The sequence below is a fragment of the Sciurus carolinensis genome, chromosome 15 (genome assembly GCF_902686445.1).
Source record: "Sciurus carolinensis chromosome 15, mSciCar1.2, whole genome shotgun sequence".
Taxonomy (NCBI): Eukaryota; Metazoa; Chordata; class Mammalia; order Rodentia; family Sciuridae; genus Sciurus; species Sciurus carolinensis.
This window is the reverse complement of record NC_062227.1, coordinates 32,819,161-32,836,428: the sequence shown is the minus strand read 5'-3', so window position 1 is coordinate 32,836,428 and position 17,268 is coordinate 32,819,161.

Sequence of the window (17,268 nt, the reverse complement as noted above, 5' to 3'; positions counted from 1 at the left end):
CCATGTACAGCCAGAGGAATGAGAAATTATGCTCCTTTGTGTACGATGTGTCAAAATGCATTCTACTGTCATATATAACCAATTAGAACAAATTTTTTACAATTTTTAAAAAAGGAGAAATGCATAGTAGTATGAGGTTATGTAACGGGGGAATTTGACTTGGGAAGGTCAAGGATGATTTCTCAGAGGAAGTGACAACTGACAGCTGAAGGACCCGGCTGCAAAGACAAGAGGAGTAAGTTTTGTGGAAAATTGAGGTAGTAAAAATCATGGGATTCTGGAGGGGGGAAAAAAGATCAGTAGCTGGAATAGAGAGAATGAGAAGGTGTGCAGCAACTTGTCTCGCAGGGGAGGTCTCACCACGCAGGCTCTGGTCGTGCACTGGAGGACGTGGGTCTTCAGCATAGGAATGGTAGGAAGTCACTGCGGGGTTTTAAGAATGGCTTACACAGTGAGATTTTGCTTTTAAGAAGACTTTTCTCTGAGGGAGGGTGAAGCAAACCCAGATGGGCACGGGTAGATAGGACGAGACCCTGATAGGGCTGTAGTGATGGTCTAGGAGAGAGATGGCAGGTTGAACATCAGTCAGTTGCTGGGAGGAAGGTGACGTGTAGCAAACCTGTTGAACGTCAAGATGCGGTGGCTGAAGGTGTTAAGGAGGACTCCGGAGCTTCTGCCTTCTAAATTACACGTTGGTGTTACTGACCAGCTAGGGAGCGCTGGAAAGGCCCAAGTCCTCTGGAGAGGATCCCACATTCGTTTTGGGATACAGTCAGTTTAAAGTAACTTTGAGGAAATATTAATAAAGAGGAAGGGCATCAGGGAGAGGAGAGGAGGGTAGGAGTGGTTAATAAGGGTGGAAATAATAAAAATCTCATATTCATATACAATCATGACACAATAAAACTCACAATTCTGTATAATTAATATGCACTAATGTTAAGATATCTAGGAGGAAACTTCAGGTAAACAATTTGAGCTTTCATGAATGTAATTTAAAATAAATATATATTAATATGCTGGTGTATAATCACAGTGTTCATCCACACTATGTATAAATAAAATCTACCTTCAATAAACTCTGTGGGCGTTTGAGAACACTAGAAAGATGTGTGTGAGGGCATGAAGTGCCTAATGAATAACTAAATTAAAAAACTTGATCTTCACATTCGACACACAGGCCTCATTTACCATCATCTTGCTCCTATTTAACAGTCACTGATCTATGTTACACACATTTATGTGCATTATGATTTAAGCATTGTTGTTTATGAAATGTCGTGTTACCGTTGTTGTTTGTTGTTGCTTTACTGGAGACCACACACAGCAGCAAGGGTTTGGCTGGACAAACTCCATTTTCTGTCTCTGCTTCCTCACTCATGGTTAATGATGGTGCCAATCATAAAGAAAAACTGTAAGTATTAAATTAAATTATGTCAACATTACCCTATGTAAATTTATGATTACACAAATAGTATGCCTTTACGCCATGTACAAACAGAGAAACAACATGTATCCCATTTGTTTACAATAAAAAATAAATTAATTAATTAAATTATGTTTGCAAACATCTAGCTTGGTGTTTGACACTTAGCAATGAATAAATATTAACTATTATTCTTTGTTTAGAGTTCAAGAGGAACCAAGAAGGAAGGCAGTTATTGAGGATAGCAGTCTTACGGGTCTCAAACCATCTTCATGAAACTGGCCAAGTGAAAATACTTCAAAGATAAGGTTATCTACTCACTCTGCTGTTACTAAAAGCACAAATGAAACTGTCTAAATAGAAATAATACTCAATTTGAACAAATAAACATTAAGTAATAAAAATGTACAAGGAAAGTTATTTGGCCTTTGAATTTCCTTCCACTGTAAATAAATATACTCTAGATGCTCTGGTATATGATGTATGACAAAATATTCTGTAATATCTCCATTAGATCTCACAAAACTTTATAGGATTTTGGAAAATAATTGCTGTGAGTCGTGTTCTTCTTTATACTATGAATCTGTCCTTTTGACTTGCCTTCCCTCCTCCTAGCTTATTTGTCTAGTCATTGACAGATAGTGAAAGTGTAGTTCAGTATAATGCCTGTAGATCTCTAACATATCATCTAATTAAAATTTGTCCCTTTCTTCTGTGATTTGAAAGCCTATAGTGGAAGGAGCTTTGGCCAATTTCTTTCCCATATCAAACTCCACTACCACTTGCAAGCTCCACTACTTGCAAACTGTTGGTCTAAACCAGGGTTGGACCTGGGCTAGGAGTTTGGGGAAAGGTAGGAGAAGAAAGGACAGGCAAGGGACAGAAGGGTCTTACCTGACTGGCTGGTATAAATGTAACCTGAGTCGATCCCTCTGTATGTTGTAGACTTCTGTGATGATGTGGTCTTTCTTGGCGTGCTCTTCAGGGTTCTCTTCTCTTCCATACCCATGACAATTGCTAGCATCTTTCACCTACAACTCCCTTGACATAGATAAGCCTCTCCCTCTGGTTGGCACCATGATTTCTAATGGTTTCTTTCTCCATGGGAGTCACCTTTACTGGATCTCCTCTCAAGATGATACAATCCAGATCCATTCCATGAACTCCATAGTTGGCCCATGAGGAACTCACACCTTCCTTGCCCTGCTCAACTCAGTCAGTTAGGTTGATTTTTTTCTAATCAACTTCTGCCCTTGGTTTTCCTATCTTGGCATCCTCAGCAGTCACAGATTCTTGCCTTTAGACTTTCTGGGGATCAGTCAGATACCAGTTCCTGTCCCTCTCTATCCAGAGAACCAACCTCAAGCTTTTCAAATGACAACTCTCAAAACCTTACCTCTTGACCTGAAGACCTGAAGACGCTTCTCCTTCCCTCCATAAGAAATATATTGGGCTACTGGCTGTTCTGAAAATATAGTCAACACAGGCCTCTTTCCACAGTGAATTCTTTGCCTTCTCTTTTTCAGTCTAGAGAGGCGTGACAGACTAATGCCTGTAGAGTTTCACAATTTCTTAACCTGTATTATACAGACAGTCTACCACCACTCAAGAGATTCAGGATGTAGAGATAGCCAACAACTACTGTATTCATTTTCTCAGATTTGGGGGCCTCAGATGAAACTGAGTCAACAGGAAAAATTCCATATTAACATAGTATTTGTGTTTGTGTGTGTTTGTGTGTGTGTGTGTGTGTGTGTGTGCGTGTGTGCACGTGTGTACGTGAAAAAGAGAAGGGGTAGATAAAGGGAGAGGGAGAGAGATGAGTTTCTACTGGTAGTTCTTCAATACATTATAATTTAAATCATGTTCCTTGACGAAATGCATTTGGAAAACTGTGCCCTATTGTTTTGCTCTTAAGTATGATGTAAGCTAGTAGTTTGAGATCATTTTTTATCCATGCTGGGGGAATCTTCTCTATGTAATTTGCTTAACTTTTATCAGAAATGGATATTGAACTTTGTTAAATATCTTTTGACATTTATTAAGATGAATATGAAGTTTGTTTCTTTTGATCTTGATATAATCAATGATATTTTTATATTTCCTAATATTAGATCATTTGTGGTTTCCTAGAGCATTATTCTTTTAATACAATTTTAGATTAGATTTGCTAGTGTCTTATTTAAGCATTTTGTATTTGTAGTCATAAGTGAGTTTGGTCAAAAATATTTTGTTCCATATTTGGCAGGGTTTAGTACATGCTAGTTTTTTAAAAGAAAACAAAATATAATGTATTCCATATTTTATTCCTTCTATAAAAATGTTTAAGTTGAAGTATAATATGTGTTCAAAAAAGTTCATAATCAGTGAATTTTCACAAAGTAAACACACACAAGCAAACAGCATCCAGATAAAGAAACATCTTAGTAAGTTCCCTCACTCTCCCATCTACTAACTATTTGCCCAAGAATATCTATTATTTGGACTCTCAACAACATAGATTTATTTTATCTGTTTTCATACCTTATGTAAATGGACTCTCACATATCTCCACTTTCATGTGCATCTTCTTTAACTCAATGTTTGTGAGATTTAGCCATATTCTTTTATGTAGTTATATATAATTTATTTTCATTGAAATAGAGTATTCATATATATATACATATATATACACATATATATACACACATATATATACACATGTATATACACACATATATGTTCCTGTCCTTCTCTATCCTGTCCCTCATATATATATATGTGTGTATATATATGGGTGGGTGGGGTGGGTGTGTTTGTATACATATATACCCAAATTACTTATCCATTCTATTAGTGAATACTTGGGTTATTTTTACTTTGAGACTATTACAAACACTGCATCTATAAACATTCTAGCATATGTTATTTATTTAAATATATGCACATGTTTCTGCTGCATCATAAAAGTGGAATTGATATTACTTCTATTGTATGTTCATATGGTATAGTCACCATTTTCTTAGTGTTTTGTAAGAATCCTTTATGTATACTCAGGGTGGAAAGAGATATATCATGTAAACAATAACCATAAGAAAGTTGGAATGACTATACCCAGACAAAATAGACTTTATAACATCAGGAAAAAAAAAAAAAAACTTGAAAACAAAAGTTGTTACCAGAGATAAATAAGAACATTTTATAATGATAAAAGGATCAATCCTTCAGGAAGTTATAACAATGACAAACATATATGCACCCTATAACACAGCCCTAAATACACAAAGCAAAAATTGACAGAATTGAAGGGAGAAATAGACAACTCAAATGTAACAGTTGGAGACTTATATACCACACTTTCAGTAACAGACAAACTGGAAAAAAAATCAACAAGGAATGTAGGATTTTAACATAGCAGTTAATTTTTATGACTTGAGATTAGGCAAAGTCTTCTTATACATGACACCAAAAGAACAAGTTACAAAAAAAAGTAAACAAAGAACGTAGGCAAGTTAGACTTCATCAAAATTGAATTGTTTTTGTTTCAAGGGAAACCATTTAGGGAATAAAAAGACAACCAGAGAATGGGAAAAAGTATTTGTAAATCATAGTTGGAATAAAAAAAAAAAACTTGTCTCTGGATTACATAGACAATGCTAACAACTCAACAATAAAAAAAAGACTCAATTTAAAAATGAGTAATGGATATAAATAGACATTTCTTAAAAGAAGATATACAACTCGCCAATAAACCCATAAAAATATGCTCAGTATTAGTCATAAGGGACTAATCAAAACCACAATAAGGCAATAGTTCATATCCACTAGGATGGCTCTAATAAAAAAAAATACAGATTATAAAAAATATTGACAAGGATGTGGAGAAATTACAACCTTTGTAGATTGCTATTGATAATTAAAAAATAGTGCAGGCACTTTAGAAACAGTCTTGTATTTCCTCAAAATTTTATGCATAGAATATGACCAGCAATTCCACTCCTAAAATATACCCAAGAGAAGTGAAAACATATGTGTACAAAACGTATACACAAGTGTTCACGACAGTACTATTCATAATACTCAAAACAAGGACGTGACCCAAATGCCCATCAATTGGTGGATAAAAATATGTCATATATCCTTACAATGGAATATTATTCAGGAAAATAATAATAATAATAATGACCTACTGGTAAATGTTGCATCACGGATGAACCTTGAAAACATTATGACCAGGGGAAGAAGCCAGTCACAAAGACCATGTATCACATGTGTGATTCCATGTAGATGAAATGTCCAGATTAAGCACATCCATAGAGACAGAAAGCAGATTAGTGATGGCGTGGGGCTGGGAGATTTGAAGCCGGGGAGAGGGGAAGTGATTGCTAGTTGGTACAAGGTTTCTCTTACAGGTGATAAAATATTCTAAAATAGATGGTGGTAAGGATTCCACAATTCTGAATACACTGAAGATCATTAAAGGGAGGAACTCTATCATATGTGGATTATATCTCAGGAAATCTGTTTAAAAGGAATAATTTCAACCTTGAGACATTCATGTTGCATTCCTTAAAGTACCGTCATTCCTTTTTATTTCCCATAGTACTCAGGATGCATTGCTTGGTGGTTGATAAACGCTAATCAACTAAGTGAATCTTTAGTCAAATGAAACTCAGTGACTGGACAGGATGCTTGAAGTCTTGTCCTGCACACATAGACCTAGAGCCGTGTGTGAAATTTTTATCTGATGAAGAACAGAACCCTTTCCTGGGTTAGATGTGCAGGGGAAGCACCCCAAACAACAAGACAAGCAAGCTACGAGCAGCGTACTCCTATCTGCTTGACTGATAAGGCCCATCTGATGCCGCCTGTTATTCAGCGAGGCCATTCTCTCTGCAAAGTCACAATATTTATTTTAACACCAGTGACCATTGAGTGTGTGTATACATCTTTATAGTGATAAAACATGGCTCCAATCTATACACAGGGTCTGAACTAGATCAATTCATCAAGACAATCACGCAGGTCCACGAATGAGGGAGGTTGTTTATATAGTGGGTTGATAGAGTTCTGTGAAATAAGCCACGAGGAAGCACTGTCCAAAGCTCATAATGCATGATAGATATTTCACAATATGGGCGTTATATAAATAATTAATCATGTGAACTAGAGATAGCACTAACAGAACAAAGAGAGAGAGTACACAAGAAAGTCTGCCCAATTACCCTACGTACCTGTGTCATTACACGAATGGTGTGAATTTACATGGTGCACAACCAGAGAAACAAAAAGTTGTATCCCATTTGTGTACAATGAATCAAAATGCAGTCTGTAAAAATAAAAAAAAAAATCTTAAAAAAAAAGAAAGTCTATCCAGATACCCAGGAATATGCAAGGTGGCCAAGGATAGCACACAGGTGAGGGATATACTTTCTCAAGCATCGCCTGGCCAGATGGCTGCCATTTCCACAGGCACAATTTTGTAGCATTTTATGTGTAGGTTAAAAAAAAACAAGTTCCCGTTGTCTATTTATATGAAAGTCAATGTGGAAAGAAATTGCCCCATGAAATGACACAAGAAGATACAATTGTTTGAACTGCTTAGATGCCCGTATTTTTCTCAGAAATGTTCTGTTCAGGAATAGAGTAAGCTTAATTGGCAAGATATTGACTAGCCTATATGTCATTTATCTTTCGACCATTACTCAATGCTTCCCCAAGCACCCTGTTGTCTACCTAGTGAGGAGAACAGTTCTGATATTTAGCTCATGTCCCCAAGGACCTCTCCCTTCCCTAATACATATGTATTAATTTCCATTAACCTCATTAGAGCAAGAAGTAATGTGGGTACGAAGAGGAGGCCAGACAGCCAGAGGGCAGCGAGCGCTGTTACGGTACATGAGTAACTCTTCCCATTATCATTCAGCCTTGATTCACTGAATGAATTCACGTTGTGACTAACTCATCTCCGAGACCTGGTGCTTTTCCTCCAGGACTCTTCCTGGCGATGCACGAACACCCTCGCCCTATTTTCTAGAGCTAGAAGTTATAACAGCTATAGAAAACATGGAAAAAAATAAAAAGCAGCTCTCTAGATGAATGCAGACATTTGCAGGAGAAGTGCTTAGGAACGTGCAGTGGCTAGTGGCACCCAGTGAGTCTCGCTTACTGAGAGGCCAGGCCTATGAATCACGGCTGCTCCCCGTCAGTCCACACCCTGGAACTTGGACGGTCTGCTATCCCAGCCCCACACACTGAGCCCATGGTGCAAATGGTTATTTCAGAATCTCTTCTTGAAATCCTATAATTCAGTAGTGGAATTCATTCACTTCTCTCCTCAACTCTCGACCCTTGAACAGTAATAAAGAGGCACCAGCTGATGGTCGACCCTGAGACAGACACAAAGGGTAACAGGAACTGCTGATATCACCCTTTGAGTTTCCTTAGGTTCTCAGGGACGATAGGGCTAGGGCTGTAGGATCTACAGGGACAATTTATAGGTCTTCTAGGTAGTGACAGGATCAGAGGGGCTCTGTCCAAAATTTGAAGGCTCTTCTACTTTCTGAATGCTTTACGCTTCAGTAAAAACATTGTGCCCTGCTTCTGTGGAAAGTGTTATCATACTCCTTTGAATAGGAAAAAAAAAATCCTAGTTTTAGTGTAAACAGTGGAACCAAGAACTTGAACATATATTCTATAGTGGTGTTAAGAAGACCAGAAAAGGGGACTAGTCAACATGGTCAAATGGTGCTTTGAGCCCAAGAGAAACAAGGGTGGAAACGTGTGAGGTTTCTGAACCCATTTGTGTGGATAATTTCTGGCATCCATGAATTGGGAGATTTAGGGAGAAACTGAATAATGTCTCAATGGGTCCATGTTAGGGTGGGGCTTTTTCAGGTCAGTACAATGGAGAGAGAGAAAGAAGAGATTTGAGAGTGAACGTCACATCACACAGATCAAGCCAGAAGAGGAAGGATATATTTGGGGACCTGATGGATAATGAGAAAGTTAGGAAATTAGTGAGTTGGTCACCCATAGAGGCATTTAATCTGCAAGAATACTACAAAGTAATTAAGGATTAAAGAGATTGACTAGCCTAAATCATACAGCTAACAAGAAACAGATACAGTATTTAAACATGCTTTGTCTAACTCCAAATCTAACAGGTTAGCCACCTCTGTATGCTGTCCACAGACATTCTGCCTCTGGTCAAAGTGCCAACTCCAAACAACTGCTATTGGAGCCAGAGGGGGAGAGACCCAATTCTGGACTTGGGAAGACCCATTCCAACGAAGAGATGAATGTACCTTAGGGGTGTGCTGATCCTGTTGTGAGACATGATCCTTTCTGTTAGAGCATATTTACAAAATGTCAAGTAACAGAATGGTTTAGAAGATCCATATTTTATATAGAACTCTTTTAATCTTTTAGCTCTTGGTCATTTGAATTACAATTTTTAGATCCTAAAAACAATAAACTCTCTCTATCTCTCTCTCTCTCTCTCTCTCTCTCTCTCTCTCTCTCTCTATATATATATATATATATATATATATATATATATATATATATACACACACACACACACACACACACACACACACACACACTTTGGGTTTATGACTCAAAGTTCAATATATTCCAGATTTTTAAAAACAAAGCATAATACAAAGACCTGAAGTTGCACACCATTGGTTTGTTTTGTTTCATAAAATCTCCCACTGGTTTGATGAATGATTGCAAACCAATGAGTTATTCCACACCTTTGTGCATGTTTGTTCCTTCCAGTTAACAATAGTGCAGCAGCTTAGCTATGTTTCCAATCTTAATAGCAATGATGATATATTGCTATTTCACTCTTGCTTTGAATATTTAAAGGAAGATTTGAAAGTTGGTTTTACATTGCTTTGGGTTTGGGTTTTGCAGTTATATACTTTTGGTCTTTTAGATGCCTGGGCAGAGTGGTAGAAGAAAATCCTGCTTCTCCATATAATGATAGCTCACAGGCTTGTAGCATCTTAAACCCGGAAATAAATAGGAAACCTGGTCGGTGTCCCTTTGGGCGTAGGGAGCCTCCTAAAGGGTCCCTTCTCAGCCACTCTGACAAAGACCTGTGGGAGCTCAGAGCTTCTTCTGGCTGGAGTGATTACAGCTCCGAGGGACAAGACAAGCCTCCAGATTGAGGAACCTGTGGTGTCCCTAAAGCTAAGTGACACCATTACAAGTCACTTTAGGAAACGACTGAGCCTTCATCATTAGCTAACACTGTAACCCTTTTTCTCTAGTCTCAGTCATCTTCCAAAGAAATCTCTTGACTTGAAGTTAAAACCTAGAGAGCCTGCAGGTACCACCTAGCTGTGGTGGCCTGGCTGTGGTGGGCCTGGCTGTGGTGGGCCTGGCTGCGGCGGCCTGGCTGCAGCGGGCCTGGCTGCGGCGGGCCTGGCTGTGGCGGCCTGGCTGTGGCGGGCCTGGCTGCGGCGGCCTGGCTGTGGTGAGCCTGGCTGTGGTGAGCCTGGCCGCGGCGGGCCCAGCTGTACGGCGCTCCAGGCTCTCAGTGGTTCCTTGTTCTTTATCTAGCTTACTGCACGTTTTTCTGCCATGAACTTTTTTATTATTCTAAATTGTGGGTGAGATAATAGTTGGCTTCTCAAAGTGCAAAGGCTAAATCTACTGATAAACTGCAGCCACTACCAGGGGATCGACACCACCCAAACTGCCAAAGCAAGCATGATGTCACTTCCTGCGTGGCGTCGGGCCTGGGAGGTCATCAGGGCCAAAGGCAGTAGGATCAGCGAGTTACCAGAGCAGCTCCTCAGCCCCTTCTTCTAAGAAAGAAACAGGGGGAGAGTTCTTTTCCTCTATCGCGTCCTCACTGCTCGTTTCTCAGGAGATTTACCATCAATCAAACTTTTCAAAGACATGAGTTTGATACTTACTGTTCCTACCAGGAAAACTTAAACTCCTGGGCTTTGATAAAAAGGCAGAACTGAACGCAGAACAACTTAAACATTCATTTCCTCCCCAAATAAAAGTTTTCTCAAGTATGATGTCAAAACCTCTATTTGTAGCATAGTTTGACCAAACAGTATGCATTCAAATTCATAATATGAGTTAGAGTTTTCTGAGGTGAGAAAGCACTAGCCTGTGAGCTTTTGAAGGTCTTGAAAGGAACAATAACATTTGTGTGGTTTTGAAATTCTAAAGGTCCGGAAACAGATAAAACAATAGTTTTCTACTCCTGAAGGCAACCAAATATTGTCAAAAGAGTCACCAGGTAGGACTGGGGTGTGGCTCAGTGGTGGAGCATATTCTTAGCAGCACTGAAGTCCTAGAGTCAATTCCCATTACCCCCTGCCCCAGAAATAGAGCATCTGATTCTTGGAAAGCCTAGCTAAAAATCACTGAGGCTAGCCTAGATCAGGGAAGGGGCTCTGTGAGGGCTTTTTAGGGTGGGGACTCTCACTGGACAAGAAGGAGTTAATATATCAGGCTATGGGATGAAGGAATAAAAGGAAAATAGTAATAATAATTGTCTTCAGAAGATCATTGAGTCTTGATTCTTGTTAGGGACTGAATATTTTTACCTTCCCCCCCATGCAGCCCCACAAATTCATATGCTGGATCCCTAACCTCCAAGGTGATGATGTTTTCAGATGGGGCTCTGGGAGTAATTAGAGTTTGATGAGGTCATGAGGATGGGGCCCACGTGATGTGATTAGTACACATATAAAAAGAAAAGATCTTCATACTGCACCCCACACACACAGCTTTCCCTCCATACACACACCAAGGAAGGCCAGGCGAAGATACCCCAAGAAGGCAGCTATTTGCTTACAAGCCAGGAAGCAGCCATCACCAGACACCAGGTCTGCTGGGGCCTTCCTCTTAGACTTCCAGCACCCAGAATTGTGAGAAAATAAACTTCTATTGTTTAAGTCACCCACTCTATAATATTTTGTGACTATCCAGGAAAACTAATATAATTCTCTCCTTATTACCTGAGTTAACTTTGTAGAAAATTAACTTTTCTCTATAGAAACAGACCTTTTTCCACTTTTGCCATTTCTGAAATACAAATGGTTCTCACAATCACCTCATACATTGAATGTGCCAGTGTTTACATTGTTCTGAAAATCTGGTATTAAGCATTATTGCCTTTTCTAGAGATGGGACTCAGAATTAGGGGAATATCTGACATAGTAGTTTATTTTACCTTAAACAAGGTGGCAAAAAGAGGCAAGGTTGCGGCAGGAGAGGAGGCTGCAGAAGGGAGCAGGGATCATAATACATGGGGCGAGGCTAGTTTGGAAAAGAGTGAAGACAGGATATAGTTCATATGTGGGGAAAAGAACAGACCAAAGGAGATGCCAAAGTCTTTTAAAACTTCTCCTGAATTGCCAACATGGATGAAAGGAACCACTGTTTATCAGGTTATCCAGCTGGGATCCTGGGGTGCACCCATTCTCCATACCTCCCCCTCCATCCAACCACTGAGCCCATTCACAGCAGGAGAGGCCATACAGAGCTCTAGTCACGAGACTTGGTATGCAGTCCGGGGGAATCTCGACTCTTCCTTTTCTAGCTGCATCAAGATGAGCCAGGGACACAAGCACTAGGCTTCATTTTCTTTTCTTGTAAGAGAGGATACTATTAGTACCTGCCTCAGAGAACTGTTATGGTAAATTATGACATCACACACACATGACATCACACATACATGACATCACACACACATAGCTCAGTGCCCAGCACAGAAGGACTCAATGACAATGGTGTAACCATCCTAGTTGTCAATGTGATGGTGTTGGTGGTGTTTTAGAATGCTATACCAAACATAGGAAAACTCAGAATCATTCTATTGTGACAGAGGAAGAATACATATCTTGGGTAAGAACAATGTATTGAGAGAAGAGCGTACGATGTACTATCAAGAATGGGGAAATTGAGGACACTGTTCAGCATGGGAAACCTGGAAGGTGGGAAGCCAAAAGGTAACCAGCCTCTGCAGCAGAATCAAAGGCATGTGCCCTGGAGGGAGCCTGTCAAGAGAGGTTCAGGAGTGGAGGGAGCTGGCAGATCCTTGCAACCCATGTCCAGCTTGAGCAGGCAGAGGGTCTGGAGCAGAGATGAAGCCAAGCTGGTCTTCCAGGCTGCCTCCACGAGCAGCTCAGGTTGAGGAATCCTGGGAAAGCTGGGACGTCCAACATCAAAGCCAGTGTCCAAGAGGCATCACAGCCACCTGACAGATGAATGGGCTCTGCAGACAAGGTTGCCAGGGAATTCTCAGTAGCTACGAAGACGTGAGGTGCTTCAACATCTCAGATTTCCTCAGCTCCTTATTATACAATTCCCCACATATTATTTTTCTGAAAATGGAATGTGTCTTGTGATTATTTTCTTTCCCCTAAAAATGTGTGTACAAAATCCTTGGTGCTAACCCCAGTGGCAGTTTAGACTCAGGGAATGAAACATATTGTAATAGTGTAACTTAAAGACATGAAACACACTAGTTAATCTTCTTACATAACTCTGTGGCATTTGACCTGAAAGTCACCTACTCCGAGGAATGCTAGGAAAAGTAAATGCTCTGACTGGAGATACACAATGCAGCTAATTACCTAGGGAAATCCATGTTCAAATAAATTGATTGGGAGGTCACACATAGTCAGGAAATTGGCTCATTGGAGGTGACAATCGCTAAGACCCCCCACTGCCTGGCCAGCTAGAGTGGATGTCTTCATGCTCCAGCCCAGAGCTGCCTTTCCAGTAAGCCCTTCTGAATATCTGCAAGTTTAATGCACAAAAGCTTTGCTCATTCATCCTGAAGCCTTGACAAATGTGCCTTTGCTTACTGGGGCTTCCAAAAGAAAAGGTTAAATGAAATCTGAATGGAATACAAATAGTTCTTCCCTTCAGGGGCTTCATTCTCTGAGAGCTCATGCCAGAAAATGAACTTCCTTCATGACCACGAGGGAGCCCCCCTTGGTGTTTGGTCTCCTAATGGCTGGAGATGTCCCCCAGGTTCTCTCTATCAATTCATGTGATTGCATATATATTTAATCAGTTTCCACCATGTTCCTGGAAAGGCATTTAGCCGACTGCCAACAGACTCCTCCTCCTGCTCCCCTACATCCATGAAGTCAGTCGACAGAACCCTGGATCAGCCACAGGGACTCCATAATGTTCTCCCAGCATCACATCAGGAAAAACTAACTTTTCAGTATGGCTTAGTTCCTTGTTCTGAGGGAACTTGCTGTCTTCCAAAGCTTACCTATGTGAGTCGCCTATACCCTTTACCTGTCTAGGCCTACCATGCCCAATATTAAAATAGAAAAAAATAATTCATAGAGGGAAAAGAAGGCCCTGGGTAGACATGAATTAAAGCACAATGAATCCTGGCTGACTTTGCCCATGGTATTATGGTGCCGCAGAGAGACGCAGCCCTACAGAGAAAGAAAATCAATTTTCATTAATGATTTTGAGTGTGCCATTGGCCTTGGGTTAATTATTTATTTGCATGAGGGTTTAGATTTATCTCTTGGATATGCCAGATTATTTGAAAGGGTTTTAGTGCTTTTGACCTATGCTCAACAAATCTTCTTGACCCATATTTCATTTCACATGCAAAAACACTAAGTAGTGATGGGCCATTTTTTTCTAGCTGTTATTTCAGTCAACTAATAATGAGGCTGACTATGTGTTGGATACTATTTGAGATTCTAGGAAGAGCAATGTCCCTACTATGATGTAGCTTAATATTCCAACAGTGTAAGAGACAAAGAACCAATGAGCAAATTAAAAAGAAACATGAACCCTGCATAGATTGTGACATTTTACCCCTGTGCTCTATCTCCCAAAAATGTTTGATCATGAGAAAAACATCAGACAAATTCCAATAAAAGGGGACCCCACAAAATACTTGTCCAGTACTCCTCAAAACTGTAAAGGTCATCAAAAACAAAGTCTGAGCAACTGAGGCAGCTAAGAGGAGCCTACAGAAGCACGACAAATAAATATGATGTCTCCTAGATGGGATCCTGGAAGAGAAAAGAACATTAGGCAAAAGCTAATGAACACAATACTTGTAAGCATCGTACTTTCAGACAGTGATAAAAATGCTAAGGAAAATTAAAAGGCATGATGCTGAAGACCAGTAGAGGCAGGGAGGGCTTCTACGGTGTGGGAAGCCTCCCCGAGGAGGAGACAGAAGAGGTTCAACTTGAGTGCTGAGCAGGCACCAATCTGCAAAGTAGAAAAGAGCATCTGAGGAATGGAGACATGTGAGAAGAAAGGCCCGGCAGGTGGTGTTTGCTGTGTGGTCAGGGAACTCAGAGGAAGCTTACATGGCCAGAATCTAGCAAGCAAGTGGAAGAACGGCACAAGATGAGCCTGGAAAGGTCCACAGGGACTAAATCATGACTTGTCCAACTCCCAAGAAGACATCAGCATGTTATTCAAAGTCATCAGAAAGTTTTGAGACTGGGGATGTAGCTCAGTTGGTAGAATGCCTGTCTCGCATGCACAAGGCCCTGGGTTCAATCCACCAAACAAAGAGAGAGAGAGAGAAAAAAAAAGAGGGATAGACAAAGTTTTAAGCAGTGAAGGGACATGACCTGGTTTCTCTTTGAAAGATTATTCTAGCTGCTGTTTTAGTGGTTTCCAGGGGTAGGGATGGAGGGCCGGGAGATGAGGAAATGGGGAGTAGTAGATTGATGGGTATGGATGGAGTTTCTTTTGGGGGGTTATGATCATATTCTTGACGTGGGTATTGGTGATGGTTTGACAACATTGGCAATATTCTAAACCCCAGAGAAATGTACATCCTACAATATTTAATATGGTGAGTATTATGTAATATGAGTTTTATCTCAATTTTTAAAAAATAAGTGATTGGAGGAGTGAGAACAGGTATTAAGCAGTAGCTTGGCTGCGGGACTATTGCTGGAATACAGTGATGGTGTGTTCAGAATGATGTGGCTCAGACCCAGGGGACAGCTGCAGAGCTGAGAAGGGTTGGGACTCAGCATGTTTTGTAAGTAGAGCTGATGTGACAGAGCGGGTTATTGAGGGAGGCTCGGATGATGTTAGGATCCTAAAAGAGACACTTTGAACTTCTAATTTATTAAGATGTTTTAATGTGAATTTTACATTTTGTATGTTAGTACACTTCTGACTACAAAATAATAGAAAGCCCTAACTCCAGTGGGCTTAAATAGCTGGAAATTTATTATCAGACATCATAAGAATAAATTCAGCAGTAGAAGAGTTTTATGCTGGCACAATCAGTGGCTCAGCATGTCACCAAGGCCTCAGGTTCATGACATCTTCCAACTAGGCGCCCCTCACTGCATCAGCCTAGACCACGCAGGAGCTATCCTCAGGGTTCAAGGCAGCAAGAGCAGTTCCAGGTGTCAAGGAAAAGAATGTCAATGAAAAGGGAAGAAATGGCATGTATCTTTCTTAGGACTGAAAAAAAGTAGAAGATCCCCAACACTTCCTGGCATATTACACGGCTATTCCTAAAGCAGTAATCAGCATGGAGACAGGATTGCTGTGATTGATTTAAATTACCCTCAACCTATCCCCTGTAGCTAGGAGGAGGTCTGGTTTCTCTTGAAGGACATGGCAGCAGGAGGATGCTCAGGGGGTCCTATAAGAAGGGTACTGGATGAACAACTACCAGTGTCTCCTCCTTGGTGAGTGAACTGAACATTTCTTTAGTTCAAAAGTTTATTCATGGGGCTGGGGGTATAGCTCAGTTGGTAGAGTGCCTGCCTTGCAAGCACTAAGGCCCTGGGTTCAATCCCTAGCACCCCCCCCCCAAAAAAAAAAAAGCTTATTCATTGTACATAGGGGAAGGTGCCGAAAACATAAGAACTATATCTGATGAACTTTACTACCTTAATGTATCTATTAGACCTGTAGGAAAAAATGCATTTTTGAACTGCACCAAAACATTTGACAAGAAATTGAAGATTGAAGAACTTGGAACTCCTAGAAAGATTAACTAGAACCAGGAAAAAAATCAGGAAATCAAAGAATGATGTTTCATAATAATGTCTACAATCACTGACCATTTCCTATGTATCTAACGTTTTCCTACTTAACATAAATTGCATCCTTTAATCCCAATACACCTTATAATGAGGTCTTATTACTATATTTTTGCTTTATAAGGGAGGAATGAGGATTAAGGAAGTTTAAGGCAAATTTCCAAAGTCACACATAGAGCCAGGATTTGAACCCAGACAGTCTGGCTCCAAAGCCTGCATGCCTAATCTCTGAGCTTCCTACACACCCAGCACTCAATCTAGACTTGAAAGGCTTCAGAGTAATATTTCTCAAATCAGCATCCCCCTTTTTGAAAGAAAAATATCCTTCTATCCTCAACAAGACTCTGCTTTTGATCAGTTGACATATGAAATTATTAATTGGTGTGTAACGAACTTTACTATCTTTATATATTCATTAGAACTGCAGAAAAGTGCAGTTTTGAATTGCACTAATAAAACCAACAGCTTTTTTCTTTCCCTCTTCCTACATATTGCACATCATGAAATTGACTTGAATTTTCAAAGTTTCCCCACTTCTCTGAGATTCCGATATGTCTAGACCCCCAGAAGGTAATCTTATGGAATCTGTCAATCTTCAGTGAATCACCCTTCTAGAGCATTTGCAGGAATACCAAGGAAAGTGTCCAGTGAATTCTGGATCTGATGGAATTCTGGTCCCCATGACCTGTACTGACTTGTCAGTATATTACCTAAGTAAGCTAGATTATTGCTCAACCTTCCATGTTAACTTTAGCTGAATAGATCTAGTCTTAGGGTCAAAGACTTTGTAGAGCTGACTTCCTATTGTGTAAG